General features: G+C 50.1%; 1 protein-coding gene across 1 annotated transcript in view; it reads left to right on the forward strand.

Annotated features, from left to right (window-relative positions):
• LOC108930258 (zinc finger protein 420-like) overlaps positions 1-15,095 on the forward strand; it is a 1,123,701-nt gene that overhangs the window by 278,120 nt on the left and 830,486 nt on the right. The gene's annotated exons all lie outside the window — the stretch shown is intronic.

Here is a 15,095-nt window from a genome sequence, read left to right on the forward strand (position 1 = left end):
ACTTTTTGGGGTGTGTAGCGGGAGAGGGGGTTGAAAAGGGGGCCAGGGAAACAAAAGGACAAACTGCACCCCCCTCCCTTTAAATTCATGTCCCATTCAAGGCAACCAAACTCGGTCCAAAAATACGACGTGGAATTTTTTTGTCAGGATGGTCTTCATGCGGGCCAGTGCACATGCTGCACTGCTGATGTACTTGTGTATAAATGAGCTGTCATAGTGACGGGTCACCACGGAAACGGGTTGCCATGGGTCACCAAAAACACATTTTCTCTAACAAGCGATGGGAAAATTTGGGGATTTGCTTTACTCTGGCCATGTAACCTCAAGGCCTCGAGAAGATGCGTAACGTTCTTGGTGTGGCCGCATGGGACAGGAAGCACAGCACACTTTCCAGTGTGTTTATAGGTTGCCAAAGATTTCCCATTAGTCTCCTCTTTTCATCTCTCTCTGTTGGTTTCCTGTAGCTGCCCCTGTCAACACTCTAGATACAGCCTATAAGATGGTCAGATGCTATATACTGGTTTTATTCCTGATGTGCTGGAATGAGCTCCCTCTGTCCCTCAGAGCTGCTGAATCCCTCCCACATTGAAGAAAGGTTTAGAACCTATCTCTTTGGGACCCGTTTCTCTTCTGAGGCCAACACAGTCTGTTATGATTATGTATATAGTTCCTATTTGAATGTCACTTCTACAGGAACTGCTGGAGGGATGTGAACCAGCAACAGCTGAAACAGTCCAGAAATCCCACTCTAATGCTTTTGCAGATTCCCTTTCGCAGCTCGGGGAAGGTCTGCACTCATCCCTTCTCCAGCCCTACAGACTGACTGTGTAAGTTCCTCCTCCAACTCTGTCCGTTAGCCTACCAGAATAAATATTCTAGGAGGAGTGGTCTAATGTCCACATGGCACAGTCCTGCAGGGGGCCGATGCCAGACAGCAGGATTTCTCCAACAGACGCTGTTCCCTTCTGGGTTTTGATGTACCCTTTAGTTCCATGCTGGTGCAGGTTTTACACACTTTGAATTGTTCGCTCCTTCATCGACCATTCAGCTGAACCATTTAACTAATACTGCCATGTCCAGCAGAGGGTGCCATCCATCAGCAAATTAGGGTGGGTCAACAAGCCGGCACTCGAGGATGGGCTCCAAACTCCGAGCTCAGTTAATGAGATGGTTAATGGTTCTTGATGCTTTTGTTCAAAAATCTCCTGGCTGAGCTATGTGGTTGCATAAACAACATGAATAACGTGTGTTCTACTGTATTAGCACCCCCCCTCCCACTGCAACTTGCCCCTTAAACATTTCCGCTTGGATGACCCACTACTATCTACGATTCAGAATTTCCACAACTGAGATCCTCCATCTCCAACCAGGTCCACCCCCCTTTCATGAACTCTATCAAACAGCACAATTTACTCATCCTCTCAGAGCTGCTGATTCCCTCCCGCATTCAAGAAGGGTCTCAAACCAATCTCTTTCGGAGTCACTTCTCTCCTCATCTCCTGGCAGCTACATAAATATGTCCAACACCATCTGCTATGACTATCTATGTATTTTCTATTTAAATCTAATGTTCATAGACAGGGTAGAATGAGCTTTCTCTGCCCCTCAGAGCTGCTGAATCCCTCCCATTAACACCATCTGCTATGAATATCTATGTATTTGCTGTTTGAAAACAATCTACCAAACAAAAAATGTACAAGTAGCAAAATCGTAGTAATATAATCTTTCATTTTTCATCTGCTGGGCCACATATGTCTAGAAATACTTAACGTCCAAAAAAGTTCTCTGAAAATGTAATATGGCCAAAACCAGTTTGTCGGAATTAAAGGCAGGAGTCATGGAGGCCGAACTGAGCTCAGGCCTTAACTCCCCCATCGCTCTGCACTGTAACCGGTGGACTCGCCCCCCGTTATTCACTCTCCCGATATCCATCTGTTTTTCTACATATCTGTCCTGCAATTATTAAGACCACTTATCGTAAGTCGGCCCAGATTTCCATTTATCACGTCTTCGATGTCCGGTCTGGGTTGGGAACGTTCGGGCGGTACGAAAAACCGAGAAGACATTTGAAAGTTGCCTCAGGCGGCTGTATGAGAGAGACGGAGACGCACTGCATTCTGGGAACTGCGTACCCACTCTCTCAGTTCCATCGTAGCACTATGCGATGGCACTTCCACACTCGAGTTTGCATTCGCATAGTATGTTTTGCACCACTCTGCTTTAATCTCCTCATTATTTATTCATTTATCTATTTAAATGTCACATACAGTGACATATTGTCGTGCTGAAACCAGTCCACACATGTTATAATCATGGTGAATTTACTTCATTATTTCCTAAAAATGCATTTGATGTGTAATGTTATCAGTTGCTATTTGTTCTGTTTAAACAGGTTACGTGGCTTTTTCTTCATGAAATCAGACATTGTTTAGATTTTAGGGTGAACTTGGGACGGGTGTGGGATTAATTGGAGTTTTTCACCACGAGAAGGGATGGAATACGGTATACCATTATGAGGTTTTTCGATATCCTTGCTGTTTTAAGGAATGAATTAAGGCCTGATAGTGGGGTGGGGGGAGTGTATTCTGGAACCCAAACCACTTTCACCTCTGTGTCTTGTCCTTGAGATCCCAAGAAAATAGAAAAGCACCGACCTCATCCCTCGATAGTCAAACCCCTGAAAGAAAAGAGCGCTTCTGCAGCGACGCATCAGCACTCGCCAATCCGAAGGGTATCGCTATCTACTTGCGTTTGCTAAAATAACGGCAACAGATTTCCCGCACGTTTGTGCTTCGGGAATCGGATGTCTCTTCCCCCTGGAAACAGGTCGCCGGCGATCCTTCTCCGATGGAGCCGGGATGCCGATGGTTACGGTTCAAAATCGTTAAACCGAGACCTGTTACTCACCCTATGGGAAGAGGCGCTCGGTAAGGGCTACTGTATTTCCCGCGAGGGTGCAGTATGCCTTTCGGAGGGCCTGGGTAAATGTTTGGTTAAGGTTAGCCCATCGCGGCCCAGCTGTTATTGCTTTATTATCAAATTAGCGTGTTTTAATTAGAACGTCATAGGTGTAACAGGGTCAGGGCGCGGTGACTTCGGGGTTGCGTCCCCGTTGGCGTGACCCGGTGCTGCCGCGGAGGAGAGAAGGCGTCCGCGGGACGAGCGCCGCTACATCTGTGAACTATATCCCACCGGCGCTCAACACTTCGCTCGCCCCCCAGACACATGGAAGAAATTAAAATCCAAATCGGCCGAGCGCTGTTGTTCTATTAAATGCGAGGAGAAAAAATACAATTATTGCTAAAGTGGAAACACACCACAAGGGATTATAGGAGGCATGGCGTTTTATGTTTATAAAGTGGTTCAATTTTCTTCTAGCTGAAGGCACAAGGGTGGTATGGGGGACGCCGGCGTTCCTTTCAGCTTCCATCGCCATTACATTCAATTATCTGACACACACTCCTCCTCGTGACGTACGATGTGAGGTTTGTACACTGTTATTTACAGCAATTTACCCTTTTATACTGCAGCGTCATTTTTCCTGTGTCAGTTCAGGGTAAGTGCCTTGACCACGGGTACTGCAGCAGGAGGTGGGATCTGAATCCGGGTCCTTTGAGTCCAAAGGTGGTGACTCTAAGCACTACGTCTCCTGCTACCCTACTTTAGCAGTGCCAGTGCATTTGCGTACGGAGTGTTTTTTCGCACAGCATGTGTGTGTCGCGCAGCTGCGGATCCATCATCAGCCTCCCCAGTCGGGATCCTTCCAGCAGAGCGCCAGCATTTGCGACGGCATTCGCTGTGTGTTTCGCCATCCCAGTTTTGGCCCCCACGTAGCGGTGGATTGTACCACATTTGTGTACAAAAACACGTGTGTGTACGGTCCGTGTCAGCCCTGGACGGCTTCACTGATTCACACTCGTGTGAGTTTTGCATTTCTTCACAGATCCCTTTATTTTGCCGCTTCCTCTAATGGGATTTGAACCTGCAGCATTCCAGCACCGAGTGACTAGACACCGTTGTGTTCCGGAGAATGTTCCAGACTTCGAGAGCGCAGCCTGAGTCTTGGCACCTGGACAAAGCAGGGGTTTTGGTTTGTGTCCATCTTCAGAACCTCATTTCCCAGGAGCTGGGAGGAAGCGACCCAGTGAGCCGCTGTGATAAGGACCTCGAGACGCGACTCACGATGATCTGGAGCGAAGGTCCCTCTCCAAGGTTTCTCTCTCCGTGCTGAAGTGTGACCTCCTGGACCTTGGTCTCTCCTCACCATCTCCAGTCTCATCATAGTTATAAGCACGTAAGACAGTGATCAACATGCACTCATAGGGCATGGGTTCCAATCCCATTCCGGCTGCAGCGTCCTTGACCCTGATCTGATACAGTGACAATTGCCCGGCAGTACACATTAATAAGTGATGGTGAGTAGCTCAGTGCACAAACCTATTGCATGTTGCTTCCTCAGATAATTTTTAATTAATTTTTCTATATTTTTAATCTCAGTTTGCTCAACAGATGGTGCAGCGGTGAGAGCTGCTGCATTACACTCAAAGAAGCCGGCTTTGAGTCCCTGTTCCCCATAGTACCATTAATGAAAGTGTTTACCCTGAACTGGTAGATTAAAAATGACCTGGTTCTATAAATGGGTCAGCTATTGTATGCCACTGGGTAGTTGGGGGGTATGTGAGTGTCAATACAAAGTGGGATGAGGAGTGGAGCAAACGCCGTTTTACTTTCATAAAATCATTTATAGGGATCTGAAACAGGTAATCATGGAGGGGGGGACAATATTTACAGGTAAGTCAGATGTTGACCTGCACCTGAAGATTTCATGAGTTATACACTTATTTCCCACAATGCTTTGCTAGGATACAGCAGCGCTCCTCGGGAGCGCCATTGCGGCCGCTGCTCTTGTTGAGGTTATTTTAATCTCTTACACCCCCCACCCCTCGTGTTTCTCACCCCTCCTGGCTTCGAATCGTCTCTCTCATCTCTTCCTAGATCCGTAGTCTAGGTTCAAGGTCTAGGTCTCTCCCTCTGTCTTCGTCCTGTCTCCCTCCACCCTCATCCTGGGTCCGAGGCCATGTCCCGTCTGCTGCGAACCTCTCCCTGTCAGTCCACAGCTGCTCATGATTTTCCAGCAACCCCCCCAACCAGCCGCCACCTGGGGGTCGAGTTTCATCCGTTGCCCTTTTCCCAGGAATTCCTGTGTGAGGGATTAGCACTTTGGTTCTGGTGGATTTCAGGTCTTAGTGGATCCCAGGAATGCGGGCCACACATGGGCCACGCGAGCGCCGGGTGGGCGGTGGGGCGCGGACCAGGCGGACGACAGCTTCCAGAACGGGTAGCAAAATAGAGTCGGAAACATCCCAGCAAGTCAAGTTATGAAATCACTGCAATATGCTGTAAATACTGTGATTTACTCTGGGACTTTGGCCTGTTGGGCCCTGGAGGACATCTAACAGAGACAATGCTCCTAGCACCATGGTCAAAAATCAAGGTATGTCTCGAAAAGGGATGCTCTGGTCCTCAGGCCACACCCCTGCATGACAATGACATATTTATAGGAAGGGGTACACAAGGGCCAGTGATGCTACACTCTGTACAGTATGTAATTAGGGTGTGTATTCCACCAATGAGGAGCCAGAGATACCTGTGAACATGTGATGGACAGCTGGTTCCACCAATCTGGAGTTACAGTGAATATGAGTTGTATTTATTAAGGGGGGAGGCTGTTAGGGCCAAGAGGAGCTGAAGAGAAGTGACTGGTGTGCAGCAGGTCAAAGGTCCACATCTAAATCAGGGTAAAGTGGAAGGTGTGGTTTGGGGGCGGGGCTACAGTTCTAGTCAAAACAGAAGCAGGTCCCTTTTGCACCCTCTCCCCATAGCGCATGTGCAGCGTCTGACTGATGGAGGGACACACACACACACACACTTGGAGTGATGCATTAGGGTGGGGGGGGTAGTTTGCATCCCGCAGTCTACAAACAGCACCAGTCTCCACGGTTACTTGCATGTGATTTATTCCAACCAAACCCTTAATGGGGGTTTCACTGTGTTTTACATGTCTGCTTCCTCCCCAGGGTGCTTCCCTTAACCCCTGACCCCCAACCCCCTCCCCTTCCGCACTACAGCACTGTGGGTGGGGATCCTCTTGAGGTGAATTGATGGTGATTCTCCACTCGCAGCCCAGTGGCTCCTCCAGAACGCCCCCTTAGGTACCCGATGCCCATCCCATGCACGGACATGCATCACCGTGGCGACCGGCCTACAATAATAAATTACTCACCCTTCAGTGCGCAGATATAGCTGTAATCCTGGACTCAAGTGAAGGAGCGGAGGGGTGAGAGGGATGAGGCGATGTCTACTTTGGACCTGGTCACCCTGGGTCTCGGGTTCCCCGAGACATTCGGCGCTCGCACTTGAGGGCTTGGCGAGCAAATAACACCCTGGAGCTCATTACCCTCCCACTTTATATCTCATTGTTTATCCAGAACATAACGGGCGACCGCTAAGATGTGGGCTGTCCGGCCAGTCCTGAAACACAGCGCAACTGGAGCGCGACTCATTCTGATATTTGGACGCAAAGGTCCCGCCCGAGCAAAGTTGGGATTGAAAGGCTGCTCATAACTCGCTTTGTTCGTAACTTCCAAGTTGATTTTAGTGCAAAGTTGCAATCAACGAAAGTGTAAAAAATACCGTATGAGGGTAATAATATAGGTCCCTCCTGTAGGTACTTTGTGCGACTCTTTAATATATGCATCAAATCTGAGCTGCATTAAAGTGAAAACTAATAAAAACGAAGGGTCCCCACAAACCTCACGCTGTAAGTCGGTGTGGGGAAAATCATAAAATCAACGGTTAAAGAATAATAAATCATTTTAATCCCCTTCTGAGTTGTAGGTACTGGAAAGTGAGTTTGCGAACCTTGACTCGAATATCCGCAATATACATATTTGGTTCCGAACCCGATACTGCCGATTCATGGGTTTCCTGCGCATAGTTACATGTTTTGTTCTATGCTGATGTGCAGAGTCAAAAAGCAAAGTCGTTCCATCGTACAGGAAACGTGTACACGACGTGTGCGTGTGCCCGTAACACGTTACTATGCACACGCGGCGTGTTATGAAGCGACGTGCCGCGTTGATTAGTTTCACGTGCGATGGAGCGCCGGCCGCGCTTCCAGGAGAACGACGACTGAAACCGTCAGTTCCGCGAAGAAAAATAGCCGCTCAACACTTTCCCCTTCACTTCAGAAAATAAACGCGGCCCCCTCTGTTTGCGGTTCACGTGGAGAACAAGTGGACGGGAGGTGCGGGGCTGCCTGGCGCGGGTACGAGACCGCCTGCCCTCCCTCCCTCCCGCTCCACCTTAGCGCCGTTTACGGGGCCAGACGCTACTTCATATGGGAAATTGTTGCGGTTACATGATATTCGAGATCGGTCTCGGTATCGGCCGGGTTATTACATTTTCCTGTTTCTAATTACGGTGGTAATTGTTGCACGGGAGCGGCGGAGGCTTGCCGGAGGGGGGTGTTCACCAAGGTGCCTGGGGTGGAGGGGGTGGGCAGCCGCGGTCTGGCGGTCCAAGAAAGCCCGGGACCGTGCCGGCATCCGCAGCGGCCTCGTCGCCCTACCTGCGGCTGCGATGTTGACCGCGGCGCTTTGCGCACATGTGCTCAAGGGCCCCATTATTCATTGTGCGTCGTACACCCCTCCGCCCACACACACACACACACACACACACACAGGCCTGCGTACGCCAGTTTTCCAGTGGTCACCTTCTCCTGCGCGTCCAGGCATCGCTGCGTGTCCAAGCACCTTGCTTGCGCGCACGTCTCGGCATCCGCGCACGACTCGGTGTGCGCGATCGCGTTTTGTGAGTTTGTGCACGTGTGTGTAAGACTTAAGCTTCGTACGCATGCGTGCGTTTGCCTGTGTGTTGAGTGCGTGACGCTATATGTAAAAGTGTCTTTGTTTTTGAGTGTGTGCGCGCGGCGTGTGTGAGGCGTGTGTGATTTGCTGACGCTGCTCCGAGTTACCTTGCGGTCGAACCCCTGGCCGCCTTATTCCAAACAATGACCTGCTCCCCTTGTGTTCAAAGACTATTTACATAAACCGGTCAGCTTCCTGGGAACAGGGGTTGGCAGCCCGCCTCTCTGCCTCGTAATTTCTATCCAACACGGTAATACCAAAGTACTTGACCAAACTGCTTGAACCCTGAACCGACAGAGTAGAAATTCCCCCGCTGTATAAATGGGTAAATCGGTGCACGTGGCTTAGAGTACGATCCTGACATCGTCGGTCCCTTCAGATACCGAATAAGTGCAAATGCAAGACGGGGAGATGGAGGGAGACTGTGGACGCCAAGGTGAGAGCGGTGGGGAAGACCTCGGCGTCCCCTCGCCGCGGGGAAGAGACAAACACGGGGCCCGATATTGGCCCCGTGTTCCTCCCCCGCTACCTTCTCCCACTTAATGACATCAGCAGCTGCGGGCGAATGGACATCTATCACGCCCCAGGGCCGAAGGCCTCGAGGTCCCCGCATGTGGAAGACATACAGCGTAAAAGGACATTTTTCATCTCTGCTCGGGCCTTTTTCCTGGTGCGGCGCTGATGTCCTAATGGGTCCCCGGTCACTTCCTCCACATTTTTATCCGCCACGTGCTCCTTGCCTTGGATCCTCATGAAACCCGTGCCCTTTGACCGAAAGCCAGCGGTAGTGGATCGAGGTTCGTGGGCTTTAGGGTGGCAGGAAGAGATATTTGCACATACATCTCATGTGCTCATCTTCACACACACGCACGTGAGGCGCACGGGCATGCGCGCACGCAGAGTAGAGCCCTCGTCAAACCGTCGGCGCGTGCGACCATGGGGCTGCGGGAGACGCTGCGGCAGCAGTGATGGATCCCAGTTGCGCACGAACGTGTGAACGCCGATGACTTTACAAGAGCCCGTTCTCCTCGCAGCCGGCGGAACGAGGCTGGCGAAAGTCCGAGAGGCTCCGGGCCGTGCCGCGTTTCGTCCATCTGGACGCGCACGCACCGCGTCACGCAGGATCGCGCCGGTAAAACGATCTCGCAAAAAGGCGCTCGGACCTGCCGTGTGCGGACATTGGGATGACAAATCCCACATGGCCACGCGCTCTAGCCGCTGTCCAGAATGCACTTTGTTGCCCTTGTGTCTTCTCCTCTTTTGCTCGACGCTCCCCAAGGACACACTCGGATACGCGCCAGTAACACGCACACGAACACGCTTACTGTTATAGGCCAGATGCTTGTGTGTGCATTCGGATGGGCAACTTGCGACTGACCACGCACGAAAGCCACTGTCAAGACTAGTCAGAGGGTCTTGTGCTTTTCTTCTCTTTTGCTCAACAATTCCCCAAAGCCCTGGTTAAGGCTGTGGCCCGTCGACCTCGCTCCTCTCTCCTCTTTTACGCCACGATCCCTCTGCGACGGGGAGGGGAAGAGCAGCGCCTAGAGGATGGGAGGAGCGGAGGAGGACCGGCCCGGCCTTGTTTAGGGCGCACACTGGACGGTTTGTGCTGGCCTGTTGTTACTGGCACCGCCGCCCGGGTCCAGTCAGCACAAGCCCATGATGTACAGGTAGGACACGCTTGTCTGAAGTTGGGATTTGTAATATCCTGCCACGGGGCAGAGATTTCTCTATTACCCGCTCGGCCCCTGGCACGGCTCGCGTGTTCCGTCTGCTCGGCGGCTAAATGAAACATGAACGCCCCCCCCCACCCCCTGACAAGCAATCATTCCCGTCAAAAAACTGCAACCCAAACCTTTTTCTAGCAAGGTCTCGGTTTATAATAAACTTTGCCCAAACATCTGAAACGACCCCATTCTAAATAAGCCCCGAAACCACTTTGGCCTCGGTAGAGCGGCCCGCCAGCGTACCCCGGGTCCGCAATGTCTCGGGTGAAGGATTTATAAACTGTATATATGAACTGTACACTAACAATACGGCTTAATTGAGAGGAGCATCTTAAATTTCATACGCTCCGGCCTGCTTAAGGGGCAGCCGATAACAGCTCGGTTAAGTGCAATTACGTTTTATTAATGACCTGACTCGGCACGCACTTTTCCCTAAACATATGTACGCAATTGCCAAAATAGATCAAGTCTGGCCTTGACCGTCTTCGGTCTGCCTCTTAAATGAAGAAAATCTGTATATTTATTTGCTGTCATGGCAACCGCAGACCTGGCTCTGTTGTTGTACGAAAGTCAATATTAAAGTTAATTCTCCATGCAGGGCCCCCTCCTCCCCCCCCCCCGTCTTCTGGCGCCAGGACAAACGGTAGTCGCTACCTCCGCGGACAGGGGTCCACCAGGGAGGGAGGGGGATGGAGAACCCCCTCGCATGGCTGCACCATCCACCTAAAAGGCTCAATCTGAACCTGGGTTCTGGTAAGAACGTTCGTCAACGTCAGGTTGTATCTGCGTCTGCTTTGTGTGTTCGAGGTCAGCGACGCCTCGCGGTTCGTAAGGTCAGATGGGTCGCAGTTGTGGGAACATCACGAATATCATTAGGCTCGGGTCCTGGGAAATGGCCTTGGGTGCGAGAGGGATGCTGCAGGCAGTCCTGCTTCTCGAAACAAAACTCCACCCCTGACATGTACCAAAACTGAATGAATTTGGAGGGCATCGCCGTGCGCTTGTTTCTGTGTTTTGACCACGTTGTGATTTTTTTGTAAATTAAGCCCGTTTTCATCTCGCTGTTCGTTGTAAATGTGTCCACCCGGCGGTTTAACGCTGGCCGGTTTCAAGTTTTGCTCTGTAAAATCGTGGCCTCGGGACCGACAGAGATGCGGGTGTGCGATTCGGTAGCGGGAGCTCCTGAGGAGGCGTCCTGACACTGTGCTCCCACCCTAGCGATAAGCAGACACGCGCCGGCCCGTTGGCTCGACGGCTCCTCCAAGGCCTGGTGCCGTTATCTATCAGTCGTCTCCGGGGCACGACTGGGGGGAAGGGGTGGCCTTGCGGTTCTTGCACCTGGGGCGCTTTTGTGTTTCCTTTATTGGCACCCAGGAGCTTCCTGGTGCGGGAGGGTCCGATATGGCTCCGTGCGATACGGCCCGACACGCAGGTGGCTGCCATCAAGGTGACCCCCCCCCCCCCCCCCAACCATGTCTGCCTCCACTCCCAATAAACCAGTCCCAGAATCCTCTACGCTGAGATCTCCAAACAAACAGATTAGGAGAGGAAGCAAAAAAAACAAAGATTTTGTTACCCTTCTGGTTTTTGTGCTCTGCATGTGAAGGGCATCTGTGTGCGTTTCTGTGTTTTGACCATGAGTGAGTTTTGTAAATTATGCTCATTTTCGTCGTGCATTATTTTTCAGTTAGCCACCCTTTTGGTTTCTTCTTCTTAATAATAATAATAATAATAATAATAATAATAAACTTTTTAAACTGCAGCTTTCATACAAATTTTGCAGTTCAAAGTACTTTACAGAAAGAGGAAATTAAAAATACACACACACTTTCTGAACCGCTTGTCCCATTTGGGGTCGCGGGGAGCCGGAGCCTAACCCGGGAACTTAGGGGGTAAGGCTGGAGGGGGAGGGGACACACCCAGGACGGGACGCCAGTCTGCCGCAAGGCACCCCAAGCTGGACTCGAACCCCAGACCCACCGGAGAGCAGGACCCGGTCCAACCCACTGCGCCCCCAAATTAAAAATAAAATGATAAATATTAAATAAATACTACAAAATGAATAACAAAATAAAACAGTAAATAAGTGACTCACCTGTAACTGCACATCTAAATCAACCTCTTCAGACAAACGCAAGCACGGACAGGTCGACCCCCTCCTGGAGGTCACGGGGGTTCCCTGAGTCGAGCCGTAGCGTGTGTGCGTACACAAATTTCGAGAACAGAAGAATTCTGAGTCACTCTTTGAACATCATCCATCAGTATATACCTGTGTTTTTTACCGTATATTTCGCAGGATAGCAGATTGTAATGCTGGAGGAGGATGGGGGGGCGCAGAAAGGACAACGAAAGGTTAAGTAAAGGCTGTGGGTTCGCACCCTCTATGCGGAACCGCTCTTGTGCCCTTAACACAGTTCAGCTGAGTTCACATTTATGCCATCGTGCACAAAAATTTCCGCATTGTGCGATGCAGTGTACAAATACAGAATATATATCACTGCAAAATACAAAAAATACATAGTAAAATAAAATAGTGAATAAAGTGTAGAACAAATATAAGTGGAGGTTAACGCCTTCGCTTATTCAGTGCAAATCCTGGATAGCGCACGTCGAGGGTTCGAATGGAATAAAACGAGAAGCAAATAGTGAAACGGTGAAAATAAGAAGTCATAATAAATATTGCACATAAAGGTACCATCGGAGGGGGAATATCGTAAATAATTGGAGTAAATCTAGACTGTAACCATCCAAAGGTGTGTGAATTGTATATATCTTCCGTAAATCTCTTCGTCTAAAGGTGCTCACTGTGCCAATAAATGTGAACACAAGTTAAGATTTTTGTCCAGAACTTCCAGTTTCTAGTTTCTAATGCCAGGTCTCTGTGTTTTTTTTTGCAATGAGGTGATGCTGAGCGTCAGCCCTCATCAGCGTACAACAGTGCGCTCGTGTTGCAGAAAGGTTAAAGCAGCGTTTCCGCGTGAGCGGCGCACGGTCGCCCTCAGGCCGGTTTCGACGACGGACGGAGAACAGGGCCGTGCGCCTCGCGGGACGCCTGAAAGACGTCCAATCCCCGAAATCCCGGGAAGTGCAGTATCCCGGCCTGCGGTACCTTGTAACTTGCGTGCCGAAAGGAGGGAGAAAGAACAAGAGAAACAAACAAACACGGTTTCCACGGAAACGGAAAGGAGGGAGCGCCGTCGCCGCCTGCGGCGGGGTTGCTGGCTCCCTCGGTCGGTTCTGCTGATGCCGACCCAAAGATGTAAATCCCATTTTAGAAAATAATGATAATAAATCTAGGAACAAATTTTATTGTTGGGGGGTGGGGGTGAGGGAGAGAGAGGGAGATGAGGAGAGAAAAAAAAAAAAACGAAGAGAGAATTTCAAATAAGTATTTCATTTCCTCCGCGCGCTCCCGCGTGACATCATGTCCTGATGGCTTTCCCGGGCTGCGGCGTTTCTCCCGCCGGGCCTGTTTATCTTCGTTCACGAGGACGAATCCCAGATAACCAGACGGTGAGGACTTGCCGCCTCTTGCTGGGGAGGCCTTCGCCGCGGTTCGTGCCAGAATTCGGGGCTTTTTACCAGGGGTCGCCTTGGTGAGGTCGTCGGGACGCTTTCTCGAAAGGTTTCGTTTTCTGCACAACCCCAAGAAGTGCCTGGCACGTTGAAGTGAGAGAGAAGCAGCATCCAAAAGGGGAAACGTTGCTTTGTCTGCAGGATGTCATGGGTCCGATATGCGTAAACCGTCCAAGAAAAGCTCCGCGTTTAAACCCAAAGGGCCAACGGCACAGTGCTGCCCTCCCAAGGCCCGGTGTGTCGTGGACCAGTCCAGGCGAAACGCTGCACAAACAGACCCATTCTGTGTCTGTCTTATGTTTTCAGCGCTGGTTGGTAACCGACCAGCAGCTGATGCAGCGGTTCGAGCTGTCACTTCCTCTTGCCTCCCATAGTACCCTTGGGCAAAGTGCTTAACCTCTGTTACTCTAGTAAAAATAACCCACTTGGATAAATGGACAAGTAATTGTTTGGCGCTCACTGTCCAATGGCAACGCCCGTCCCGCAAAGTGACAGCTACACCTAGAGGCGGCTCATTACGGAGAAATGAGCACCAGGTGCGGCCAATAGACCACTCAAGTATTGCTCGTAAATGGCTGCACTTTGGAAACTTGACGGGGTTGCGGTGAGAGAAGGTGCCGGAGCATGGACTTGTGAGTTGTGGGAAAGGGTTTTGGTTTGTTGTGTTGGGGAGTGTTAGAATAATGGGAATTGTGAGTCGGTGTTTTCTGGTGAAATTATCGATAGTTGCGGTGCTTCTGTGATGACAAGCCGTTTCCTTCTGGGTTTGGTTAATTTTAATAGAGGGTTTTTCTCTTTGTGATGTTCAAAATACGTCTTTTGTTAATAAAAAGGACTGGAAGTCCTGCTTCGGACGCTCAATGCCTCGTCACTCCCCGAACCAGACCCCCGTCGACATGTCACACGTACAAACCTAAAATTGTAAGTTTCCTTGGAGACGAAGAATAATAATCAAACTGCCATATTTCTGCATCTTCGCATTTTGGACCTGCAGAGAGTTTACATCCCACGAGTGCCCTATGAACCAGTCTCCTAAAATGATCCTCCTGTTACTAAACATACTTAGATCTCTAGGTAACATGTCTGTAAGAGCTGCCACCTTGCAATTAAAGGTTCCAGCTTCGAATCCCCACTGGATATCCAGTCGTAAACGTTCTTTAACAGATGGGGGGGGGGGGGGGGAATTACCCAGGTCTATGAATTGGTAAATCAGTGTTAGTAGCCAGTGTATAACTGTCACTTACTTAGTTGCCTAAGAGAAATGTGAATCTAGTGTACGGTGTAAAATTACACATAGTGACTGTATGTATGAATTTGGAGGGGGGCTTTGCCTTTATCTAATTCGTGCTGTTTGCAGGCCATAAACCCCGATGAGCAGCTTGTCCAGCAGTCGACGCACTCATCGCTCCTTCGCGACTCCTCCCTCGCTGGCCTTGCAGCGTCTGGGACCCCGACGCTGCAAGACATCGCCTCCGTCGGGACCTCCCCTCGCTCCGCACGACGAAGTGAGGCTCGAAATAAGACTTGCGGAACATGTTACTATCAAGTCGATGCTGGAGAAAAGTCTTTGTGGCACGGGCTCATATTTGGCCCGTCGGTTATTCCACGTTTCCTTTGTGCTACGCAATACAGAAGCATTTGCTGCCGTTGTTCACGTAATTTTATTCCGCACTTGGCAGAAAGACCCACAGAAATCCACAAATCCAGCTCAACCAAAACAGAATAATAAATCATCATTACGCCCTTTTTCTTCTCTTTGACTTCACACAGATAATTTCTGGAACATCTGCTGAAGGTGATTATATGCTCTGTCTGCCACTACAGTTTTCTTTTTTTAAAACCCTTTTCCTTCTAGTTTTTG

This window comes from Scleropages formosus, chromosome 1 (assembly GCF_900964775.1).
Source record: "Scleropages formosus chromosome 1, fSclFor1.1, whole genome shotgun sequence".
NCBI classification, from domain to species: domain Eukaryota; kingdom Metazoa; phylum Chordata; class Actinopteri; order Osteoglossiformes; family Osteoglossidae; genus Scleropages; species Scleropages formosus.